At 41.3% G+C, this 25,060-nt stretch overlaps 1 non-coding gene across 1 annotated transcript; it reads right to left on the bottom strand.

Moving 5' to 3' along the window:
* Positions 1 to 13,282: 13,282 nt before the first annotated feature.
* Positions 13,283 to 13,391, bottom strand: LOC136490385 (small nucleolar RNA R71). The gene has a single exon (XR_010767678.1). It is a non-coding gene; the product is annotated as a small nucleolar RNA R71 (small nucleolar RNA).
* Between the last annotated feature and the right edge of the window lie 11,669 nt (positions 13,392 to 25,060).

Below are 25,060 nucleotides of genomic sequence, written 5' to 3'. Positions count from 1 at the left end.
AAATATATAAAGAAGGCAAAGGAAATATTTCCTCCAGGTGGACTTTTGTCGATGATCATCTTTAAGGGTGCACCATTCAACAAAGAAGATAATAAAAGGCCAAGAAAATATATTTTTATAGGGTCCATGCAAGTTGATGTAACTTGAATTATTAATGCTACAGAGAATACTTGGAGAGGTGCTGCTAGTAACATCAAGTGAGCAACGTCAAGATCCCAAGTCCTATTGCACGATTAGCAATCTGGCCTCAATATTTCAATATATAGCTGAACTTATGTTAGTCTTTTGTTAATTAGCTAGCCAATGAGTCTATTTTGCTAGGACGGTCAGGTCGTGCATCTTATGCCAAGTCGAGCTGGGCCTAGGTTCAGGCCTGCACGCCTTTATAAAGGGTGCCAACCCATTGTAACAGGATAGATTGGATTTTATTCACGGAGTTAATCCCTGTCGAGCTGCCGCTCGTGAAACCCTAGAGGTTTACCGTTCCGGTTCCCTGCGAGGATTTGTGTTGGTGTGTGCCCGAGGATTGATCCTTGGACTCGTGCTGGAATTGATTCAATTCCCCATCTTCTGATCGTGGTTCGTCGTGGCCGCGGGTGGAAGGATTATCCTAGGGTTTGGTTTGCATATACTACTATAAGCTGATCCCTTTTATCTATGGCTGATACTACTTGAGATCCATTAATCGAGATAGTTATTTGGTGGTGTCGATACATGCATCTATCAAGTTTGGCTTGTTTACATCTATGGTTTCCGTGAGATTAATTTGTCAATTCCGTGACCTGCTGTCTGCCACTGTTAGTGGAATTTTTGTCTCGGAATATTACTTGCTGCTGCTAGAGGCTACTTGATCTTTGGAAATATACGTGTTATACCCGCATTGCTACTCTGGGATATTATCGCTTCATATCATTTTCCTTTCGGTGATAAATTTGGTTTTAAATTGCGGACAGTTCAGTCAAGCTAGTGCATAATTTATTGGATATAAATTCAGCTTGTCATCCAAGAAATAATTCAGAGAACAAAATTCAGATTATATTAAGTCTTGGTATTTAAGCACTGTGAAAGATTGGGCATATTATTGGGCATTGTAGACGTGTCCTCATTAGTTGGTATCGGCTTCTGGGTTGCTCACGGTGCATTTGGATTTTCTTTTTCAATGGCTGATTTGAAATTGCTCAAGGAAGTTAAATCTTTGCCAAAGCTATCTCTAGCATCTAGTCACCTGGAGTATTTTGATTGGGAAGAAAGTCTGGAGGATTTCTTCCGGGATCGTCCACTCCAACAGTCAGATATATTATGCAGAAAAGACTTTAGCTAACGATGTTTTTTATTGGTGGATTGACTATGACAAAGAATTTTCTTGTTGGACATGGAGCGATATGAAGGTGTGCTACAACGCCTATTTCTTTCTCCATTTTGGTCAAGGAAAATGGTAGCTGAAGTGTATGGTTCCAAATCTCTAACCACCAAGCCAATTGATAGTTTTAAGCACCTGAAGAAAGCAGATTCTCAGTTGTTGCAGAAGGCTGCAGTGCCCGAACCGACAGTTATGCATGGGAGTGCTGATCTTTCTTCTACATCGGGGCTGTATCCTAGTGCTTCTTCTTGTGATACTCAGTCTGACCATAAAATTGATGATACAGATGATGGATTATCTATGATGGCAAGTAAAATACATAGTGATGGTACTGTGGCTACCGTGAAGGGGCAACGCTCCAGCATATTTAAGTCGGAATGCAAATTAAGGATAAGGTATGCAAACTAATTATTGACGGTGGCAGTTTCACTAATGTCATTAGCTCAGATGTTGTTCATGCTTTGTCTTTATCTACGTGGAGGCTTCCAACGCCGCGTTATATGCAATGGATGAATCAAAGTGGTACACTAAAAATTACTCATAAGGCTAGAATTAAATTTTCAGTTGGAACATATATTGATACTGTGGATTGTGATGTTGCACCATTGACTGCATGTCATTTGTGTTGGGTCGACCATGGCAATTTGATCTTGATGCTTCTCATGGTGGTCGTTCTAATACTTATTCGTTTGTGCATAAGGGAGTTAATCATGTGTTCAAACCAATTCCTGAGAGTGCTATTAAGGCTAAGGTATTTGCTACTTCAAAAATGACAAAAAAGGTTGCTGAAATTACCCCAAACCCGAGGACAACTTTGCTTCAAGAGGGAGAGAATACTGTGAACACTTCAGCGAAGGGAACTGCAAATAATTTTTCTGAAATTATTATAAAGCCGATGGTGGCTTTAGCTCTAGAGGGAGAAAATGATATAGTTTCTGAAACCACTTGCAACGGGTCTGAAATTGCAAAGGCAGCTCTAAATAAATCTTGTATGTAGTTTGGGGAGCATGATGTGGTTGTTGCTTCAACTAATAATGAATCATTCAATGAAATCTCAAGGCCACGAACTGTTTTATTTGTTGGTCCTAATGATGCGACTACTGTTGCTTTAGTAACTACTAGTAATGGCGGTCAAGATGTTTCAGTTATGACTCCTGATTTTTCTGAAATTAACTGCAAGATGGAGATATCACCTGAGGATACACCAAAGCCGAGGGCGGCTTTGTTTCATGAAGGGAACAATGATGAACCCATGGCTTCTCAAAATGTATTTGATGCACAAGATACACATAAGAATATATCAAAGCCGAGGACAGCTTTGTTTGAAGAAGGAGAGGATGATGAGCCCATGGCTTCTCAAAATATACCTGTAGAGAATTCTTGGCCAGTTTCAAATATAGTAACTGGTTTTCAATTTGGTGCATTTTCTTCTGATGAAAAATATATAAAGAAGGCGAAGGAAATATTTCCTCCAGGTGGACTTTTGTCGATGATCATCTTTAAGGGTGCACCATTCAAGAAAGAAGATAATAAAAGGCCAAGAAAATATATTTTTATAGGGTCCATGCAAGTTGATGTAACTTGAATTATTAATGCTACAGAGAATACTTGGAGAGGTGCTGCTGGTAATGTCAAGTGGGCGACGTGAAGATCACAAGTCCTATTGCATGATTAGCAATTTGGCCTCAATATTTCAATATATAGCTGAACTTATGTTAGTCTTTTGTTAATTAGCTAGCCAATGAGTCTATTTTGCTAGGACCAAGGTCAGGTCGTGCATCTTATGCCAAGTCGAGCTGGGCCTAGCGTCAGGCCTGCATGCCTTTATAAAGGGTGCCAACCCATTGTAACAGGATAGATTGGATTTTATTCGTGGAGTTATTCCCCGTCGAGCCGCCGCTCGTGAAACCCTAGAGGTTTATCATTCCGGATCCCTGTGAGGATTTGTGTTGGTGTGTGCCCAAGGATTGATCCTTGGACTCGTGCTGGAATTGATTCAATTCCCCATCTTCTGATCGTTGTTTGTCGTGGCCGCGGGTGGAAGGATTATCCTAGGGTTTGGTTTGCATATACCCCTTTAATCTATGGCTGATACTACTTGAGATCCATTAATCGAGATAGTTATTTGGCGGTGTCAATACATACATCTATCAAGTTTGCCTTGTTTACATCTATTGTTTCCGTGAGATTAATTTGTCAATTCCATGACCTGCTGTCTGCCACTGTTAGTGGAATTTTTGTCTCGGAATATTACTTGCTGCTGCTAGAGGCTACTTCATCTTTGGAAATATACGTGTTATACCCGCCTTGCTACTCTGGGACATTGTCACCTCATATCATTTTCCTTTCGGTGATAAATTTGGTTTTAAATTGCGGACAGGTCAGTCAAGCTAGTGCATAATTTATTGGATATAAATTCAGCTTGTCATCCAAGAAATAATTCAGAGAACAAAATTCAGATTATATTAAGTCTTGGTATTTAAGCACTATGAAAGATTGGGCTTATTATTGGCCATCGTAGACATGTCCTCATTATATATCCTAAATTGCTGCCCTACGACAAGAAATTCTCAATTTCCAACAAAAAGAGAAGCAAACCATAGGTGCAGCCTGGGACCGATTTTCAATCCTAACACGTTCTGGCCCAGACTTGTCTATACTCGACCATGTGTTATTACAACATTTTTGGTTAGGGCTTAGCAAGGAGTCTGCCCTACAACTTGACATAACTGCCGGAGGTTCATTCACGCACAAAACCACTGAGGAAGGAGAAGCCCTCCTAGATCGCATTTTAGAAAATACTCCCCCCTTAGAACCCCTCCGTGTAGAACCTATGTCAAGTCATGAGGAAGTCTCTTTGGCTGAGGCCGAACTGACACTTTCCATTCAAGAACCCTCACCCGAACCAGAAGATCCGGAGGAAGGTCTCCAACCTTTGGACCTTCCACCTTTTGAGGTTGATCTTTTCGAAGATTTTGGAAATACCTTGAATTATTCATGCCAAAGGAAGCCACCCGTTCCTATCACTCCTCTTGACCCCCTAGACAAGGATTTCCTTAAGGAAAACATCAAGGAGCTGGTAGCAATCATGAGCAGCGAATGGGTAGAAGAAGCAGAACTTTCCTCTGAAGAAATTCAGATTCTCACCCCTTCTTTAACCATCCAATGCCAACTCTGTAGAACTTTGGTGGACGTCCTATACAACCCTATGGTTGGGGCAAACCTTATGTCTGCATCCTTTGCACGCACCTATTTTAACAATGACATCCTTGTCCCGACAACCAAATCCTGTAGAATTGCGCCTCAAACTAGACTAAAAGGATTAGGGGTTCTTCACAACATATCACTCTACTACAATAAAAATGAAGTACACTTGGACTTCCATGTCTTCGACATACAGGATTTTGACATCATGATAGGGCATCCCCTAGAAAAACTTTTTATTGAACCACCTAAAATGGGGGAACTGGACATAAAGCTGGGAAGGGATACTTTTTCCATTCTATCACTCAAGCCAAAAACTTAGTGGCAGACACTCCTCCTTGCCATGAACTGCCCAAGGAAGTCATGTTGGTCTCACCATTCGAATCTCCTGAGTCATCCTTTCACAAAGATGCTAAACTCTTTATAGAAGAAGAGGACGATTTAAGCAAAACCATTCATCTTCCTCAAGAGGAAGAACCGACATGACCTCCCGTTGAACTTAAGCCCCTACCCGCTAGCCTATGTTACGCTTTCTTGAATGACGACAAACAAGCTCCTGTAATCATAAGCGATAAGCTTACTGATGTGGAGATGTCCAAATTCATCGCTATCTTAGAGAAACATAGGTCAGTTTTTGGGTATTCACTCCAAGATGTTAAGGGGATAAGTCCAACACTTTGTACCCATCATATCCCTATTGACCCTGCAAGCACACCATCACACGAACCCCAACGCAGGCTCAATAATACGATGCGGGAAGTCATGAAGAAGGAAGTCCTAAAACTTCTTCACGCCGGGATTATCTATCCCGTACCACATAGCGATTGGGTCAGCCCCGTCCAAGTGGTGCCCAACAAAGGGGCTTGACGGTCGTAGAAAACAATAAGAATGAACTAATCCCACAACGAACCATCACGGGGTGGAGGATGTGTATAGATTACCGAAAACTCAACGTGGCCACAAAGAAAGATCACTTCCCACTGCCTTTCATTGATGAAATACTAGAGTGGTTGGCGAAGCACTCCTTTTGTTTTCTTGATGGGTATTCGGGATATCACCAAATTCCAATCCACCCCGACAATCAAAGCAAGACTACTTTCGCATGCCAATACGGAACTTATGCATATAGACGAATGTCTTTTGGGCTATGTAACGCACCTGCCTCTTTTCAAAGGTGCATGATGTCAATTTTTTCAGACATGATAGAAGAAATTATGGAGGTTTTCATGGATGATTTTTCAGTCTATGGAAAAACTTTTGACCACTATCTAGAGAATTTACACAAAGTCTTGCAATGATGCCAGGAAAAAGATTTAGTGCTTAATTGGGAAAAATGTCATTTTATGGTTCGAGAGGGCATCGTTCTTGGACACTTAGTGTCCAAGAGGGGGATTGAGGTTGACAAGGCTAAAATTGAAGTTATAGAACAATTATCACCCCCTGTGAACATAAAAGGAATCCGCAACTTTTTAGGACATGCAGGTTTTTACAGATGTTTCATTAAGGACTTTTCGCAAATCTCTAGACCATTGACAAACCTGCTAGCTAAGGATGTACCCTTTGAGTTCACCAATGAGTGCTTAAATGCTTTCTATACACTCAAGAAAGCACTCATCTCAGCACCAATCATCTAACCACCCGATTGGTCGCTGCCATTTGAAATAATGTGTGATGCTAGTGATTATGTCGTTAGTGCGGTCCTTGGCCAAACCAAAGATAAAAAGCATCATGCAATTGCCTATGCTAGCAAAACACTGACAGGAGCATAACTTAATTACGCCACCACTAAAAAAGAGCTTCTTGTAGTTGTTTTTGCTATTGATAAAGTTAGATCTTACTTAGTGGGCGCAAAAATAATTATTTACACTGATCATGCTGCACTTAAATACTTGCTCACTAAGAAAGATGCGAAACCATGCCTCATAAGATGGATTCTCTTACTCCAAGAATTTGACCTAGAAATAAAAGATAAAAAGGGAGTAGAGAATACTATTGCATATCATCTGTCATGTATGCTAGTCACTAACATGCAGGAACTACCAATCAATGACTTTCTATGTGATGACATGCTGCTAAGGGTGACAGATTCAAACCCATGGTACACGAACATTGTGAATTTCATGGTTTCAAGGTATGTACCACTAGGAGAGAACAAGAAGAAGCTACAAGTTGAAAGCAGACGTCACCTCTGGGACAAACCACACCTCTACAGGATATGTTCCGATGGCTTGCTGAGAAGTTGTGTGCCCACGGCGGAGGGTATACAAATCATCAAAAAAATGCCATGCGGCTCCGTACGGAGTCCACTATGGAGCATTCCGCACTCAAGCCAAAATCTGGCAGTGCAGATTCTTCTAGCCGACGATGTACGAAGACACCAAAGAATTCATCCAAAGGTGTCGGAAATGCCAGCTACAATGTGGCATCACTTCTCGCAATGCAATGCCCCTCCACTACAACCTTCAAATAGAAATATTTGATGTATGGGGCATTGACTTCATGATTGACTTCATGGGGCCATTCCAAAAGTTCCAAGATTGCGAGTATATCCTCGTCGCCATCGATTACGTGTCAAAGTGGGTGGAAGCATTACCATGTAGAACTACCGACGCAAAGCACGCCCAAAGGATCTTCCATGAAGTGATCTTCCCTCGCTTTGGAACACCGAGAATGGTGATAAGCGATGGGGATCTCACTTCATCGACAAAACCTTTAGAGCCTTCCTAAGAGAGCTTAGGGCCAAGCACAACTTCGCCACCCCAAATCATTCGCAAACCAGTGGCCAGGCGGAAACCTCAAACAAGCAAATCAAAAATATTCTGCAAAAGATAGTCAATGAAATAGGGAAAGGTAGGTAGAACAAGCTTCCTGATGCACTATGGGCAAACATGACAGCTTACAAAACCCCCATTGGTAGGTTGTCGTTCTAGCTCGTCTATGGAAAAAGCTGCCACTTACCAGTTGAGCTTGAGCACCGAGCTCACTGGGCAATCAAGAACTAGAACATGAATGTAAAGCTAGCTGGCAAGAACCAACAAAAGCAAATCTCTAAGCTAGAAGAATGGCGTGAGAAAGCTTACCACAGTGCCAGACTTTACAAAGAAAGGACCAAGAGATGGCACGACCACTGAATCCAACAAAAAGAATTCAAGGAGGGAGATAAGGTCTTGCTGTTCAACTCCCGAGTCAAGCACTTCGATAATGGTAAGCTACATAGCAAATGGGAAGGACCATTCACTATCGTCAACTCATCAACTCACGGCGCGATCACCATCCAGGACAATGATGGTAACACTTTTAAAGTTAATGGTCAAAGATTGAAAATTTTCTTCGAACCTTCTCATGATATTAACCAAGAAATTGATGAAATAGATTTGATATCTTTTAACGAGTTCATTGCAAATCTATAAAAATTTAAATATTTCTAACATATTCTTGCACACAAACATTGGCATTCACATATATTTATCATTCACAATCATAAACCATGTGAAAATAATATCTTGCTCATGTCTTATTTAAGTAAATAACACATAAAATTGTCAAATATGTTTAAAAAGTTGAAGATAAGAATAGAACACCATGGGGCTCAGATATTAATGCATGGAGGAACGTCTAGAAGGAAGTGCAGTCAGGGCAGCGTCCCTCAGGGGGTGAGCGAACCCTGGGATTGGCCGCACCCCTCCAGGCTCCTCTCATTCCCTGTCTGCTGCAATAACCTCGTATGACCGAATGCATCATGATCATCTAGGGCTTTGCATTGAAATATCCTTCCCTCTCACTGTTGCTGAGCCTATATAAGGCACCCTAAGCCTCCTCTCATTCCACACCATAGCATTTCCTCTCCTCTACACTTAGAGTTTATCCCAAGCATTCCTAGTGAGCCATGGCCAGCAATGCACTCGCTTTGTACATCAGCTCCAACTCCACCTTCAACTTAGAAGAGAGGAAGAGCGTGCTGTTACAATGGCTCCGCTTGCCGTCATGCCTCCACTCCTTAGCAGGGCAAGTCGAGGCACGAGTGTGCGGTCCACGGCTAGGACCACGGCACCATAGGCTAACACCTAGCCTAGGTGGGAGCCCCCGTCAAGGTTGGCTTTGGGGGCCGACATCCTCAAGCGCAAGACTCCAGAAAGTGCTACAAAAAGCGTCCGTATAACGCCTTCGAGCAACACCATTTATAGCTGTAGCTACACTGTAGTGGGGGTTCAAAAGCCCGATGGCGGGTGTGGAAAGGGGCCGATGCGGAAACCAGGGAGGGGAAATGGGCCGACAATCCCTGTCCAAAAATCTGTCTCGAAAGAGACAGCCGGCTCCTCATCTAAGCCCCTTAGATTTAAGAGAACCAATAAGCTGCCTACCTTAAAATCATGCGCTATCTTTGAGGAGGACGAAGAGCCTTCACCTCCTGAAGATCCTTAAATCACCTCGCTGAAGAACAAGATCATAAACCTATGCGAGGATGTTAGATTCCTCAGGGGCAGCTAGATGATAGCAAAATGGGCACCATGGGCATTACCTGTGTTCTCAGCAGGAGTAATAGGTGCATTGTGAAGTGATGGTTCTGAATTTGCATATGAGGTTGTGAGCTCCTCATTTTCTTCCATGTCATCCTCTCGCTTATGGATATTATCCTACAGAAGGTTAGTCATAGCAAGAGGAATAACAACAGATTCTTCCTCCAAATGGTGCACCTCATCATATGAAATCAAAATAGGAGGTGGATTAACAAAGGTTTCTCGCATAAGAAGTTTCATATCATTCCAAGTTTGAGGTTTATCAGAAGGATCTAAAGACTCCCACCAAGATAAAGCAGAATGTCGCAAAACACTAGCTGCATTTTTTACCTTCGTCCTTGGACACATAAAGCGAGTAGCAAATATGTTGTCGATGGCAATTTCCCACTCCATATACTCATCAGCACCTATACCATCATAAGTCAGTGGATACGAACAACCTGTCATTGTTAGAAGATAGCAAAAGACAATATAAAAATATTATCCCTATCAAATGACTACGTGGTTGCAGTGGTGTCACTTTTGACAGCAAGTGGAAGCGTCTTACTAAGCTCTTACAAAGTTCTTACCAATGCAAGCAGTGGGCGGTACAACTGGCGGCTGGTTCGTGATACCTATGAGGTAGTGGTACCGAGATTGCAAGGACCTTTTTTCTGTACTGATCTGAAGTATATATGTGGAGCTTGGGAGGCACGAAAAAAAACAAATATATATATGTGGCACACAAGTCAGTGACAGACAGCAATATTGAATAAATGTCCAGAGCACTTGTCCTAGTTGTTGGCCTATATGTGTTCCTATCACCAATTGTGATAAACAAGAGAGGAAACAAGGATGAAAGGAAACAAGTATTAAAGGTAGCAACGGATATGAACAAGGCAAAAGGTACCATAAACAATAGAGCTATTGAGTGTTCCTTATGTGCTCCTTTTCGATATCTTCTATTCTCTTTTACTATTTTTTTCTTTTTTGTCCAATCTTTTTTTTCTTGCTTTTGCTCTTTTGATATTTTTTTCACAACAAGGAGCACACAAGAATAAACCACAAAAAAATTTGAGCTCAATTGAATAAAAGATGTGGCCTATAGAAAATTAGGACTGTGCTCTAAAAAGCATACCAAAACTTGTGGGCCCAGAAACTCAATTTTTCTAATCGAATTTCACAAATCTAATTTTTGCGAACCCAGCATAGCTGGGATGAAATAGATCTAAAATTTTCTGGCATTCTCCGTAGATATAAAATTTTCCCCATTTCGAGTTCGGATGCAAAAGTTATGACTGTTTTAAGGAAGCTGCTCGAATAAGGGTTTTAGTGGACACAAGATGCAAACCGATGGTGATACGGAATAGCGACGGGTGGAGGGATCAACATAAACTAGAAAAGAACACAATCTAAACCAGCAACAAGACTTTGACCTAGGACACAAACTCAACAACGGAATCTGAAACTGAAATATGCAAAGGCTATGGCGCGGAAGGTTCTAGGATAGGAAATTAAAGTATGGCACTGGACTATAGGACGAATTTGAAACTCTCAAACTAGGGAATAGACGGTATACCTTAGCTCTGATACCACTTAATATAGACGGGGATCCCGATCTTCCGTCAGGTGATGGTAACTATCGTTGTGGCGGAGAATGACACACCGATCCGGCTTCAGATCAAAAGATCGAACCCTGCAATCTTAGCACCACAGCTCCTCTAGTTATCAACCGAGTCACGGACCAGGTTGACCTCGCCAAGAAGGCTAATCCCTGCCTGCGCAACGAAGAACACAAGCAAGAACAAGAAAGATCGCAACCAAATTGCAGATGTATGATTAATCTCACGAGTTGGGGTCTCATAAACCGATGAACGGCGAAACTATTCTTGACAGAATAATCTAAGCAAAACCCGAAACCTAATGACGGCGGTAGTGTATGATTATAAAGGTCTTAGGGTCATCGCCTACCCTGGACGCGCCCGCTAATGGGCCCAAACACGATACACGGTCCAACGGACCAAAAGTAGGTGTCGCAGCACCCTGGCAGATTCTGGACGCTAATTTGTTTCGACTATTCCTGTTGATTCCGAAAAGGTTTTGACGTGAAACCACTTGGACTGGCTTCCTTATCAAATTATCTTTCCATCCATATGTGGATCATCAAAAACGGAGTTCGGATGCATCCTGGGCGTCCGTTTTATTGCAGACTGGTCCTGACAGCCGAGGCAGACTCGAACTCGGATTGGACTGGGCCTCTGGCTTGGCTTGGACGTCCTTGCTGGCCTCCTAAGGTGGTGGCCAAGGAGGAGAACGTCCAAGGCCATCTCTTAGGTGTTCTCCATCTTCTTGGGGCATGCTCCAACTTGGGCCTGGGTCCCAAGGATGTCTAACAAGCCCATGACGACAGTGTAGCTCCTGCCAGAAATAGCGATAGAATATATTGGTGATTTGGAGGCCTTGCCGATGTGATATTGAGATGGGACCAGATCTATTTGAAAGCTTATCAAACAAGCTTTCCATCAAGTGTTCATTGACCTCAATCGCACTCCGAATGGATGAGTTATGGCCTTCCCAATGAGGCACTGTCGGGCTGCCAATGAACCAAAAGTTCAACTTTGATGAACTTCCATTATGAAACACATTTGAACCTACAATCAAATAGTGACATATACATGTGGAACCAAGTGAATTATAACCAAAGTCACTATGCAAATGTAGGAACGGGCGCACCTTATAATCATTGTTTGTATCCGAAGGTGCCATGTCCTCATCACCACCGAACTTGCCACTACCTACAAGTACCCCCCATGACTCTCTACACTATAAATAGGGGGTGTGGAGCTCGGTGGAGAAGTGCCCCATTTAATTCCAAGCTCTCCAAGCTTCTCTTAGGTTTCTAGCTTAGCATTAGCTATAGAGTAGTAGTCTAGTAGTGGAGTAGAGCAAGAGCGGAGTCCAGAAGAGTCTTCTGGGTCTGGTATAGCTCTTTTGTAATTCTTTCATTTATGCATTTACTTTATTCAGTATTTGTAATTCTTTCATTTCTACATTATTAGTGAGCTTAGGTGCTTGTTGTTTGGCATTACTAGCATAGGTTATCTTATTATTAGTAGTCTTTCATTAGTACCGGTTCCACCATTTGGTTAGGGTGCTTTGATCTCATTTCAATAGAGCTCGGATCGAAGTTGTAAGTTTATAGATTAAGCGTGGTGCTTAGGCTATAGATTTCCTGGGGTACGGCTAGGCCTCCGGATAGATTGTGGTAGGTGGCAAGTGGTGATAGCCTTGTCCATCCTCTGTATTCTACCGCGATAGGTCTAGTTATTAAATCATAGGGCTCATGGTAGACCTTGTCTATTTAACTCACCTAGTTGGTAGGCGGGCTATGCCCCAAAGTACTATCGCATTTCTCCTAGTCATTTGTTTACCTTAGTTACTAGAAAGATAAAATGCTCGCTCTCTCACGTAGCTATCTCTAGGTTAGCTTGTATTTAGTAGTTAGTTTAGGTAGTTCACATCTATCCTTTACTATCGTTCACCTACCTAGGATCAATTTAGACCTTGCTTTAATAATTCTTAGCCCAAATATAAATTCTAGCCTTCCGCCTTCCTGTGGGATAAATTATAAATTCGACACTCGGTACTCACTAAGCGAAGTGCTACGCGATAGTTCTGTGCATTTGCGGAATCCTCCAATAGTCATTAAGAAAAATATCTACAAACATTTCTAGTGTCGTTGCCGGGGAAGGCAACTTGCATCCAATTTATAAGGCTAGATTTGTTAGCTAGGTTATTGTTAGTTATCCTAAGTAGTTTATCCTTTTTTCCTCATATCCTATCACTACCCTCCATGATCATGGGTGACAAATTCATTCATGATTTTTCTGCACCCTCGACTGCTAATGTGGCCACTGGACCCAATGTTATCAATGGGGACGCTAACTTTGAGCTTAAGCCAGCATTAATTACGATTGTTCAAGCTAGTCCATTTTGTGGGAAAGCCCACGAGGATGCAAATGCTCACCTCCAACATTTCTTGGAGATTTGTAGCACCTTCACCATTAAGGGAGTGAGCCAAGAGGCTATACGTCTTTGCCTTTTCCCCTTCTCTTTGTTAGGTAAGGCTAAGCAATGGTTTTACTCTAACCACAACGCTATAGATACTGGGATAAGTGTTCCAATGCTTTCCTAGTTAAGTTTTTCCCCATGGGGAAGACTAATGCTCTGTGCAATAAGATATCTAGTTTTCAACAACTAGCAGATGAGTCGATTCCCGAAGCTTGGGAACAAATGCAAGAGTACGTCTCTGCTTGCCCACACCATGGCATGGAAGACTGGCTTTTGATCTAGAACTTCTACCATGGGTTAGTGCCATTAGATTGGAGCCATTTAGATGCTACTTCTGGTGGTGCATTCTTTTCGCTAAGTGTTGCAGATGCAAAGACACTGATTGAGAAGATGGTTTCCTACCAAGGATTGAGCGATGATCGACTCCAACCCCATAAACAAGGTATGCATTCAATTAAAGAAAATGACATGCTTGCAGATAAGATGGATCTACTTGTGAAGCGAGTAGAACATTATGAGAAGGTGAGTGCCCAAGAGACACTCAAAGCCATGGATTCCCACATGACTTGTGAAGTCTGTGGAGATGTTGGACATTTGGGTAATTCCTTTCCCAAAACCTAAGAGGACCTCAACTTCATCAACACTGACAATGGGTTCCGTCCACAACATCAAGGCTAGAATCAGCGCTATAACAATCAGGGAGGTAACAATTATTCCTCTTCTTCTCATTTGAATAATCAAGGTAATAATAGTTATGCTTTCCTGAAAGATCTTGTTTATACCAATGGTAGAATGACTAATAGCATTAATAAAAAGCTACATGCTCATGACAAGATGTTGGAAAATTTAAATGCTAAATTGGATGAATTTTCTTCTGTCTTAAAGAATCAACTTTGTTTTAATAAGATGATAGAAACCCAATTAGCTCAAATTGCTGCTGCTATCCCATCCTATGAAAAAGATAGAATTCCTGGCAAGCCCGAGGGAACAATGGAGACAACCAACCTTGTTACTGCAAAGTATGACTATGCTTTAAGTTCTTGGGGTTCCTATTTATTAGACGCCCCATTTACCATTAAGAAAGGTGATCCCGGTACCCCCACGATTACCTGCTCCATTGGAACTCATACCTTCCATAATGATGTATGTGATTTAGGCTCTAGTGTTAATATAATGTGAAAAGCAACATATGACAAATTGTTCTACACTACCTTAGCGCCAACTTCAGTTTACCTATAGCTAGCTGACCAATCTATCTGTTATCTTGAGGGAGTAGCCACTGATTTATTAGTTAAAATTAGGAGTGCCTATATTCCTACATATTTTATGATCTTAGATATGGGTAATGCCGAGGATACACCTTTAATCCTTGGTCGTCACTTCCTTAACACTACAAATGCTTGCATATATGTGGCTTCTGGGCAAATCCAACTCCACTTTGCTGGAAGAAAAGAAATATTTGCTTTTGCCTCTGGACAACCCCTCTTTGATCAGAAATAGGAATAGAAGAAGCATCCAAAGAGAATCAAGATGAAGACACCAAAGCCGATTGAAGAACCAAAGAAACCTATCAAGAAGAAGAAGAATAGAAAGAGATGGCGTAAAAAGAAAGATCCATCCTCAAATTCGTCATCCCCTGATCTTGACAAGGTCTCTGAGGTCTATCCCTTGCATTTATTAACCGCATTTCATTAGTTGCATCTCATATTTAAATTTCAAATAAATTTGCTTTACATTGCATGATAGGTTAGTTGCATTTAGCTACTCTATGTTAATAAAAAAAGTTCTGTAGTAGCTAATGCCTGATAGGATAGATTTGCACTTAAAGCAACATATAAAAAAATTTAAAATTCAGTAGCATTCCTACTGAATAAGTTATTTAGTAGTTATAGGGTTAGTTAGTTAGTCATTTATGCATTCTAGTAGTATTAGTTAGTCAATAAAGAAAAGAATCAAAAGGGCCACCAAAAGACATTCCACCCTATGCAAAAGGCAAGCTTGGGGAGATATCTCTCCCCGCTCAAGTATGAAAATCTGAAACCCTCTCTTTACATTCATGTTTGCTTTATATTTCAATATTCATGATCATAGGATGTAGAGAGGAGTGCCTTTAAATTTATCTCGAGAGAAACTCTGCTCTAATTAAATGATGATAAATTATTTGGAGATGATGAATAGTTGCTCTGTGATACTTTGCAAAAGTTTGTTATGCAACCTTATACTTCTCAAGTTTTATGCATGATAAACTTAGAGTTCATCGTAAGTTGAATGCTTTCATGGGTTGCAAATGCTAGAACCAAGAATAGGCTTTTGTGAGATATGTTGTATGCCATGATTAGAGTAAATCTTTGAACCTATCTGAGGAATGGTAAAGACAACCTAGAGTTTTGCTAGAAGTTCCTCAATGGTGATAAATTCCTACCAGAGCCAATTATATACATATACATTCATACATGATAAAGCCACAATAAAAGCTGCTTGTTTGTTTTGAGCTTTTTCAAGCCTTGTTGATCTGAGTAGAGAAACTTTTCATGCTTTTTTATCAATATCACGCACACCCACATATTTATGCTATTCCTACACTAGGAGTACGCAACCACATATGCTTTCCATTCATTATTGTCCTATGAGAATCAAAGTTACCTCTCTAGCTGTCTTACATCAAAAGAGAGGCATGGGCTACAAAAAAATGAGAGAGAATAAAAGAGCAAAAGCACTAGTGTTTAAAAAAAGGAGAAAAAGAAAGTAGCCATGCCCTCTCAAAAAGAAGCTAGAGAAGGGAAACTTCTCAAAGGAATACCACTTCCACCAAATATACCACACACATGCACATCTTGATCAATTAGTATGATTTGTTGCTCCTTGTGATCCAAGTGTTTGACTTAGCAATATATTCAATTCAAGTAAGCTATGCTTTTACCCCTACCTTGAGATCCACATAAGCTTTAGGGTAGAAATTAAGGCTAAAATTCATGGCCTTGGTGAGGATTTCAAACACCATTGAGTGACTCGAGTGTACCATCTGAGGAACTTAGGCAAGTTTTCTTTTCAAAATCATTTGAAAACCTCTAGGAAGTTTGAGCTAAACCAAAGTAGGCAAAAAGTATCTATCTGGCTACACATTCTTGCAATTGCTTGTATCAAGGTGAAAGCTATAAGTCCCACATTGCTAAGACTGATGGTCAAATTTCTAAGTGCTAACATGTTCAACTTAAGAGATAGTATTTGTTTGTATACATGTCTTTGCAGGGTGTTACATTGTAGCAACTCCTGATCCAACACCTATTCCATGCTAAACCCGCATCTTCGTTGAGGACAGCAAAGGGGTAGCTTGGGGGAGCTTGTGGATGGTCACTAACACCAATTTTGACCATCAACATTCCACCCAAAAGCATGATAAAGTGAGGTAAATCATCATCACATGTGAAGAAGTTTGTTTAAATTTCTCCTAGTTCCACTTGTGCTTGTAGAATTATTTGTATGCAGGAAATATGGCAAAAATAGGCCAAATGCTGACAAACATGGACCAAGGAAGCAAGTGGATGTGGTAGGGCCACCTGGGCCCACTGGCCAGCGCTGCCTAGCACCACCTAGGTGTCGCCTGGCCCTGCCAAGTACCACTTTGGCACTTTGCCATGTCACCGATCCATGGGTGCTCCTCTAGAAGCAATGCCAAGTGTTGATTTAAGTCGGTTCCCACCAAGGGACACGATGGAGAGGCCATGGATCCATGGGCCCATTGTCATAGGCTTGAGGCCTCTCCAACTGACTTACCTACCGAATTTCAACATGTGCCACCTCTACAACCGCCATTGGGAGCCAACCATCACCGTTGGATCAGAAGGCGGTGGAATGGAGGACCAGGCGGCGCCCTCAGTTGGCCGCCTAGTGCCCCCTACCTCCACCGACCTTGCCACTACCTACAAGTACCCCCATGCCTCTCTACACTATAAATAGGGGGTGTGGAGCATGGTGGAGAAATGCCCCATTCAATTCCAAGCTCTCCAAGCTTCTCTTAGCTTTCTAGCTTAGCATTAGCTATAGAGTAGTAGTCTAGTAGTGGAGTAGAGCAAGAGTGGAGCTTCTCTCGGAGTCCAGAAGAGTCTTCTAGGTCTGGTATAGCTCCTTTGTAATTCCTTCATTTCTGCATTTACTTTATTCAGTATTTATTTCAGTACTTTATTTAGTATTATTGCTTTGCTTTACTTTAAGTACTTAGTCATTAGTGTTCATCATTAGTAAGCTTAGGTGATTGTTGTTTGGCATTAGTAGCATATGTTATCTTACTATAGTAGTCTTTCGCTAGTACAAGTTCCATCGTCTAGTTAGGGTGATTTGATCTCATTTCATCGAAGCTCGGATCAAAGTACTAGATTTATAGATTAAGCGTGGTGCTTAGGCTATAAATTACCTGTGGATACGGCTAGGCCTCCGGATAGATTGTGGTAGGTGGCAAGTGGTGATAGCCTTGTCCATCCTCTGTATTCCACCACGATAGGTCTAGTTATTAAATCGTAGGGCTCGTGGCATACCTTGTCTATTTAACTCTCCTAGCTAGTAGGCAGGATGTGCCCCAAAGTACTTTCGCATTTCTCCTAGTCATTTGTTTACCTTAGTTACTAGAAAGATAAAACACTCGCTCTCCCACCTAGCTATCTCTAGGTTAGCTTGTATTTAGTAGTTAGTTTAGGTAGTTCACATCCATCCTTTACTATCGTTCACCTACCTAGGATCAACTTAGACCTTGCTTTAACAATTCTTATCCCAAATATAAATTCTAGCCTTCCGTCTTCCTATGGAATAAATTATAAATTCTACACTCGGTACTCACTAAGCGAAGTGTTACATGATAGTTCTATACGCTTGCAGAATCCTCCAATAGTCATTAAGAAATATCGACACCCATCATCTGAAAGATCCACTGAAGAACAATGCCACTGAGAACTGAGAACTGTTGATGGTCACTAAATGCCTATTTTGACCATCAACATTGCACCAAAAATGGGAGTAAACAACAACATAGGTAGTGATTTATGTTTATAATTCACCTATTTCCACTTGTACTTGTAGTATTATTTGTATGTAGGAATTATAGCAAAATTTGTGCAAAATGATGAAGAAAATGGACAAAGGAGACAAGTGGACGTGGTAGGGTGCCTTGGTCCCACTTGGCCACGCTGACTGGGCCCACAAGGGTGCTTCCCGATGCCCCAACTACCCCTACCACGTCACTGATCCATCGGAGAGGCCCTCCAAGGCTTCTCCACCATTGATCTCAAGTTAGTTCAACATCAAAGGCTTGAATGAAGCATCACAAGGAGTGCTAACGTGGTGTGCCAATACAACCAACGTGACAAACATCGACAACCATCCAAACCCACTCATGACATGTGGGCCATGCTTCTAGAAGAAGGAGGGAGGTCCCACCTATCATAGGGGGCTGGTCGGAGCCACCCCTATACCGCCTGGCGCCTCACTCCCTCTCCACCGCCATTACATGCCTCGATGCAAAGAAGCACATGCTCAAATGTTATCTACCCTTGATCATATGGTGATTTGATCCAATGGAGGAGGATGGAAAGCACATGGATCACTAACGTGGCAATGGAGTAGCCCCTACTCCACCATAGGTTATAAATAAGACCCTCACCCCTCACTTGTAACTTGTACCAACACATAGAAGAGATGTAGCTCTCTCTCTCTACTCTCTCAAGATGTAGCTCTTCTAGTAGTATCTAGTCTTGGTGGGAGCTCTCGAGTAGTCTTCAGGAGTCTGGTATAGCTTTGTCTTTCTCTTATAAGTACTTTATTTTAGTGTGTTACTTTCTATGCAAGTATTATTTCAAGTCTTTTACTTTAAGTATTAATCTTGTGCTCTAGTTATGCTTTGGTTATGCTTATATTCCTATGATAAGTGGGCTCTCAGTAGCATGGGTTGTTCGTCACTAGTTGATGCTTTAGTCTTAACGTGAGGCTAGGGTAGTATCAAATAGTGTAAGCGTGGTGCTTATACTAATGAAAGTAAAGAAAGACAAGTATGGTGCAGCTGTGTATGGGGTACCATGCAATATGCCTAGGCCTCCGGATAGATCGGGTTAGTTGGCAGGTGGTGACAGTCCTGTCTATCCTATGTATTCCCCCACGATAGGTCTAGTTGTTAAATCATAGGGCTCATGGTGCTATGTGCCCAATCAATCCTCTAGGTGAGTTTGGGGCAGGTACGCCTCAAGTGCTATTGCATCCTACCTTGCATTATTTTGGTTTATCTGTATAGTCACAGCCACTAGCTAGAATAGTGCTTGAATAGAAATAACTTAGGATTCTAGTTCTCTTTATTATTGTCCTACTACTTAGTTATGTTTCCAATTTACCTTTCCATGATTGGATCAATGTGTGTCACCCATTTTAGTGTATATCACTTACCCCCATGTTAGTCTAGCCAGTATATTAGTTAGTAGATACATGATGATTAACTATCACTATCTTTAACCCTTGCTTCCCTATGGTAAAATATAAATAACAATACCCTAGAATACTCTCGGTGAAATGCTATAACGATATTCTATGCGCTTGCGAAACTATCTACTTGAGCATAAGAAATATCGACAGACATTTCTAGCGCCATTGTCGGGGATACAAACCTAGTAGCGACGCTAAGAAATGTCAACAAGCATTTCTAGCACCGTTGCCAAGGAAGCAATTGGCGTAAAGATTTTAATAGTTATCTTGATGTCTGCTAATCTAGTTTAGCACTAGCTTTTGTGGGATTATCCTTGTCCTGTTGAGTGTGGAATAAATAGGGCAAAAACAACCATTAGACCTTCTGGCTTATTTCTACAAGAAAACCATCAAGAGCCCAGGGCGCCTAGTCATTCATGGATCATCAACACCTTCACCTTGCCATCTCATAGGTTGTATATATATACATTTTGTAACACCCTAAAATTTGCATTCTTTTAAAATAGTAAATTTGATTTATTTATGCAAATATGTGTGCATTAAAATATAGGAAAATAATAAATTTTGTGAAATTAAAATCAATCATAAGGATAGAAACATGTTGATGCACTCATACTGTAGCATTTTATTTAATATGTTGAGTGGTTTTGATTTAAACTCAAAAGGATTCAAAACTCATTTGAAAATAAATTTGGAAATTTGATTTGGAAAAAGAAAAGGAAATTCATTTCCCTTTCCCCTCCCTTCCTCAATTCGGCCTGCTGGCTCAACTTTCCCCCCGCTGGCCCACTCGCCCTTCCCCTTTCTCCCCTTCCTCTTTTCTTCTTGGGCTAGTCTAGCTCGGGCGGAACCGCCGCTGCCGCACCCCTCCCTCCTCTCTACTGCTGACGGCCTGGGCCCACATGTCGGCACCATCTCCAACCTCCCGCATCGCGCGCGATCAAGCCGCAACCGTCGCCCGCGCCCACTTCGCATCGTGGGAGTGTCTTCCCTGCACCCCGGCCTCTACAAAAGGAGGTCTAGACCCATCGCCGCCCTCTTTGCTGCCTCCCCCGCTCCATTTTTGCACTCGCCGAGCACACAGAAGCCACAACCGCTGCACCGAAGAACGCTGGGATCCGCCGCTCAGAAACCGCCGGCCCCGAGTCGTCTTCGACCTCATTTTCATCCGTGGTGAGCTCCGTTGTCTTCCCCTCCTTCTCCCCATGCCGTTACTTTCGAGTTTCATAGCCTCTAGGGCCCTAGCCGCGTGCGCCTGGGAGCTTCACGCCGCCGACCATGGCCACCACCGCCTTGGCCGTGTCCTCTGGCCGCATTCTCAGCCTAGGCGAGGTCGCCTGCACCCCCTCTTTCCCCTGGTGCCCTCGGTTCGTCGAACCATGGCCTGTAGCCCTTGAACCAAGTGCGCCGACGAGTTTCTTACCGTCGGCCAAGGAGCCCCACCGCGGCTGCCACTGTTCCTAGCTGGCGCCTCCCTCCCTCCCCCCAGCTCTAATCTGAGCCGTCCATCGCATGATCAACGGCCCAGGATGGCCGATACCCCTTCGCAGGCCTTTTTGCTAAAGAGACCCCCAGATTTTGTTATTTTGAACCCACAGTCCTTGGTCGGTTTAAAAATTCTGAATTTGATTTTAATTAAATTCAAAAATAGTTCATTCTAATTATAGAAATGCCACTGGATTTGTTTTACTCATAAAAACTTTGTTTTAACTCTGATTTGACCCATTCCACTTGTGTTAGTTTTGTAATTGCATAATCTACGTGTTAATACCATTGTTAACCATGTTTGCAAATTTTTAATTTCATGGTTAGGTTTACTTAATTAATTTGCTATAGGAAATCTTGTTTAAATCATAACTTTCGCGTTTTAGCTCCGATTTTCGTGAACTTCGCGTTGACGTGATTGTAGCGAGACAAAGACTCTTTTCATAAACATTTTAACTTGTTTTCTATATTGCTGGTGTACTGTTCTAACTATAGGATTGTTTGCTTTGCATGAATGTTCCTAAAATGTTGTATGTTGCCGTGTTGGTCGTGTTCAGACGGTGAGGAGAACGTTGGAGACCAAGAGTTCTTTGATGACCAGCAGGACCAGCAGGAGTTTGTTAACCAAGGCAAGTATAGCATGGGATCTACCTTGATGTCCTATTCACCATTTATTAATTACTCATTTGCATGTGTCTAATTTTGATACCCGTAAGGACATCCTAGTGATTGATTATCCTGTTTTCTTGTCTCCTATGGGTTATATGCATATGGGTAGTTTGCTAGCGCTCAATGTAACTATACATGATCTACATAATGAATAATGGTTCTATGGAACGAAAAGGTAAAATTGGCTTTTAAACAACTGAATTATAGGGTGAAAGAGCAAATGACCTTCGATCATGATGCTCTTGGCCCTCCATAAGGACTTATCTATCGGCAAAAGTTGGGACTGATAGTGCAACCGTGAGGGTCACATGGCTCTAACTTTAGCTCAGTAATAGGATCTTTTCTAGCTTATTAGAGGTTACCTTTATGACGCAAAAGGGGCTTGCCACATTGGGTATAGGACTACCTCTGTTCTTATGTGTATAGCCGCAAAGGATTTGCGCCATAGGAAAGGGGGGTTCCTACATCTGCCTACCGAGGAAACCTAGCGGCCCTAACTTGTTAGAGAAACCTATTAAATGGCTTCATAGTGTACCCCGCTCGCTCACCTTGGTAGTGTTATGGGAGTAATTAACCCAGGCATATAGGAATCACCACTCACGGTGAATGTGCACAACCTCTGCAGAGTGTTACAAACTGTTATAATAGCCGTGCTCACGGTCACGAGCGGCCCAGAAAACTCACAGAATAACTGGTTATTTATTGTTGTTCATCTATGATGTTCTACGATGATAATATGATACAATTGATTCTGATATCTGATCATGTGGGTTTAATTGGGGCTTAAGCATAACTTGATAATAGTTGATGATAAAATCTTGACTTACTAAAAGTGCTAACCGCAGTAAACCAGAGTCATTCTTTTTGAGCTTTCATGACCCCATGTTATCTTGTTAAGTACGGGAAGTACTTATGCTTGTTTACTTTCAATATTTGGATAAAAATCCTAGATGGGTAACAGATGTCAATGAGTATGAGGAGTTTCCAGAGGACTTTTAGGCTTGTGGTCAACCAGTTGACCGTCCCTATGTTGGAGCTACCACGAGAGAGCTACTTTCTTTTATTTTCCGTTGTGTTGTGTAAGACTATGTGATGGTATTAATCATTATGTAAGATACATCGTGATGATACTTTTGTAATTTGTTGACTTATGTGTGTGACTGATCCCTGGGCACACATGGGTTTTATGTATTCAATTTTATCCTTAAAATTGGGTGTGACAAATTTCTAGCCATGTGCAGATGGAGAAAAGGTCACCGTCAAGAGGAGATAAAATCATCATATGTGACAGAACAAAGGCATTGCATCACTCACAACTCCATCTCAAGTTCTAGGTGATAGCGAATCAATTAAGGTATGTGAGAACCTATCTTTCCATTTTGTTCTCACCATTCCATGTTTGCTTGAATCATCAAATGTTTAGTGCTTTCTTTGGGTAGCTCCTAGTCTCTGAACTATAGTCGGGTACTGTTCCTAGTCTAGGTAGATGACAAATTTTCTTTGTTATCTATCTATTCGGGTTCTTAGTCTACCTTCGTAGTAGGCGTATGTTAAACGGGACCAACGGATCCATATGTTGGCTTTGCCATTCGGTATGATATTGGCTGATGGTTCGCGCTACAGGAAAAAGCTAAGGCCTAGACATTTATGCTTAAGCATTCATTTAGTTAGAATTCTTGTTTCAAAACCATAGTATTCATTTAGTTAGCTTTCCTTTCTATAGCTTGCTTGTTTAATTCATTCACCATTAATATTCTTATCTCTGATTGAATGAATCTTACTGTGCTTTCATGCTTCCTCACATTTATGCTAGTATGTTTTAGTTTGGAAGTATTGCTCATACATCTATAGGCTTTAAATTAAGCATGGTGCCTAGTTTAAGGTTTGGATGTCTGATCATATTTCCATAGGCTTTTTAAATTAAGCGTGGTGCTTAGGTTAAATAGCCTTCCTTAATCAAATTAGACATGAAGTCTCGTTTGGTTATTGAACTAACACTACTAGTATAGATAGTGGTTGCATGTAAAATTGTAAATATGATGGATAAGTTTTTGAGATAAATTCAAAGTAGAAAAAAAAATTCTTGTGATGAAAGCTTTTGCAAGAACTTGGTAAACAATAAGCAAGAACTAAAAAACATGGGAAAACTATCCATGCTAACTAAACAGGAGTGCCACCCTTATTTCTTCGAGGATTCTTTCTGGTATGTGTTGTCCACTAACCTTTGTAGGAAAGAGAACCAAATGAAGATCAAGATGGTGTGGCGGAAAGAAGAAACTCAAGCTAAATTCAATGGGGAAGTCATCAATTGACTTGACACAAGTCCTCGCCGATAGGTAAATCGGTATGTATCCCGTATTTAATTTTTGCATTTTATATTTCCTTTTTCTTTCATGCATAATAAATTAGAATAATCTTGTCTTAGGTTTTTTAAATAAAATAATAAAATAAAGACTTACTTGCATTGTCTCTTTACATAATAGGCTTGCAACCACTCCTTGAATAAAGCCTCTCTTAAAAAAGAGCAATGAGGGAAATACTTCTTGGGAAAGTTCCCTTTGGTTATCTTTGTTCACTAACTATTTTAAGATTTAAAAAGAACAAAGGGAGTACCATGTCCACGAACTATAAATAAAATCATGCTTAGTCTCTTCTCTTTGTTCTCACTTGAAAAAAAAGAAGTAACTTTGTAAAGTGAGAACAAAAGCATCTTGTAGAATTTGTATCCTTTGAGTATTTGTCGTTAAACCTTTCAGGTTGAACACGAAAGGATGAAGGGTCAACACAACAAGGTGACAACAACTTGAGCAAAATGTCATCCAACATTGGAGTACACTCTGAGGGATGCCCCAACTTCTACACTAGGCTTTTCATGTCAAATGACATAAAAGTCCTAGTGTGGGGGAGGCTGTCCGATTCTTCTCTCGGGCCTCCACCACTTTGGCATGCTAGTTTGCACTCCCTCTACCCACTCTTACTTTATTCTTATATGTTTGATGTGTTGAAAACATGCTATATACTAAAATCAAACTTAAAATGTGAATCATGCCAAACAATGAACATGACTTTATAAAGATTGGCCAACATAAAGTTTATTCCTTGTTCATATACTTGTTGCTTGTGGACATATCTATATTAGGAAAACATGTCAACTAAGTTGTTGTGAAGTGAGATGTGGTAAAGACTAAAGAAATCCTATCTTTCTATGTAAGCTCTTGCAGATTTCTGTTTTGATAAAACATAAAAATAGCCTTACTTCTCCTCAATGGTGATATTTCCTACCAAAGCCAAATACCATGTTATCTATTGAAAACCT

The sequence above is a fragment of the Miscanthus floridulus genome, chromosome 10, assembly GCF_019320115.1.
Source record: "Miscanthus floridulus cultivar M001 chromosome 10, ASM1932011v1, whole genome shotgun sequence".
Taxonomy (NCBI): domain Eukaryota; kingdom Viridiplantae; phylum Streptophyta; class Magnoliopsida; order Poales; family Poaceae; genus Miscanthus; species Miscanthus floridulus.
Note: the sequence above shows the minus strand (reverse complement) of the source record. Positions and strands in the feature narration are given on the sequence as shown.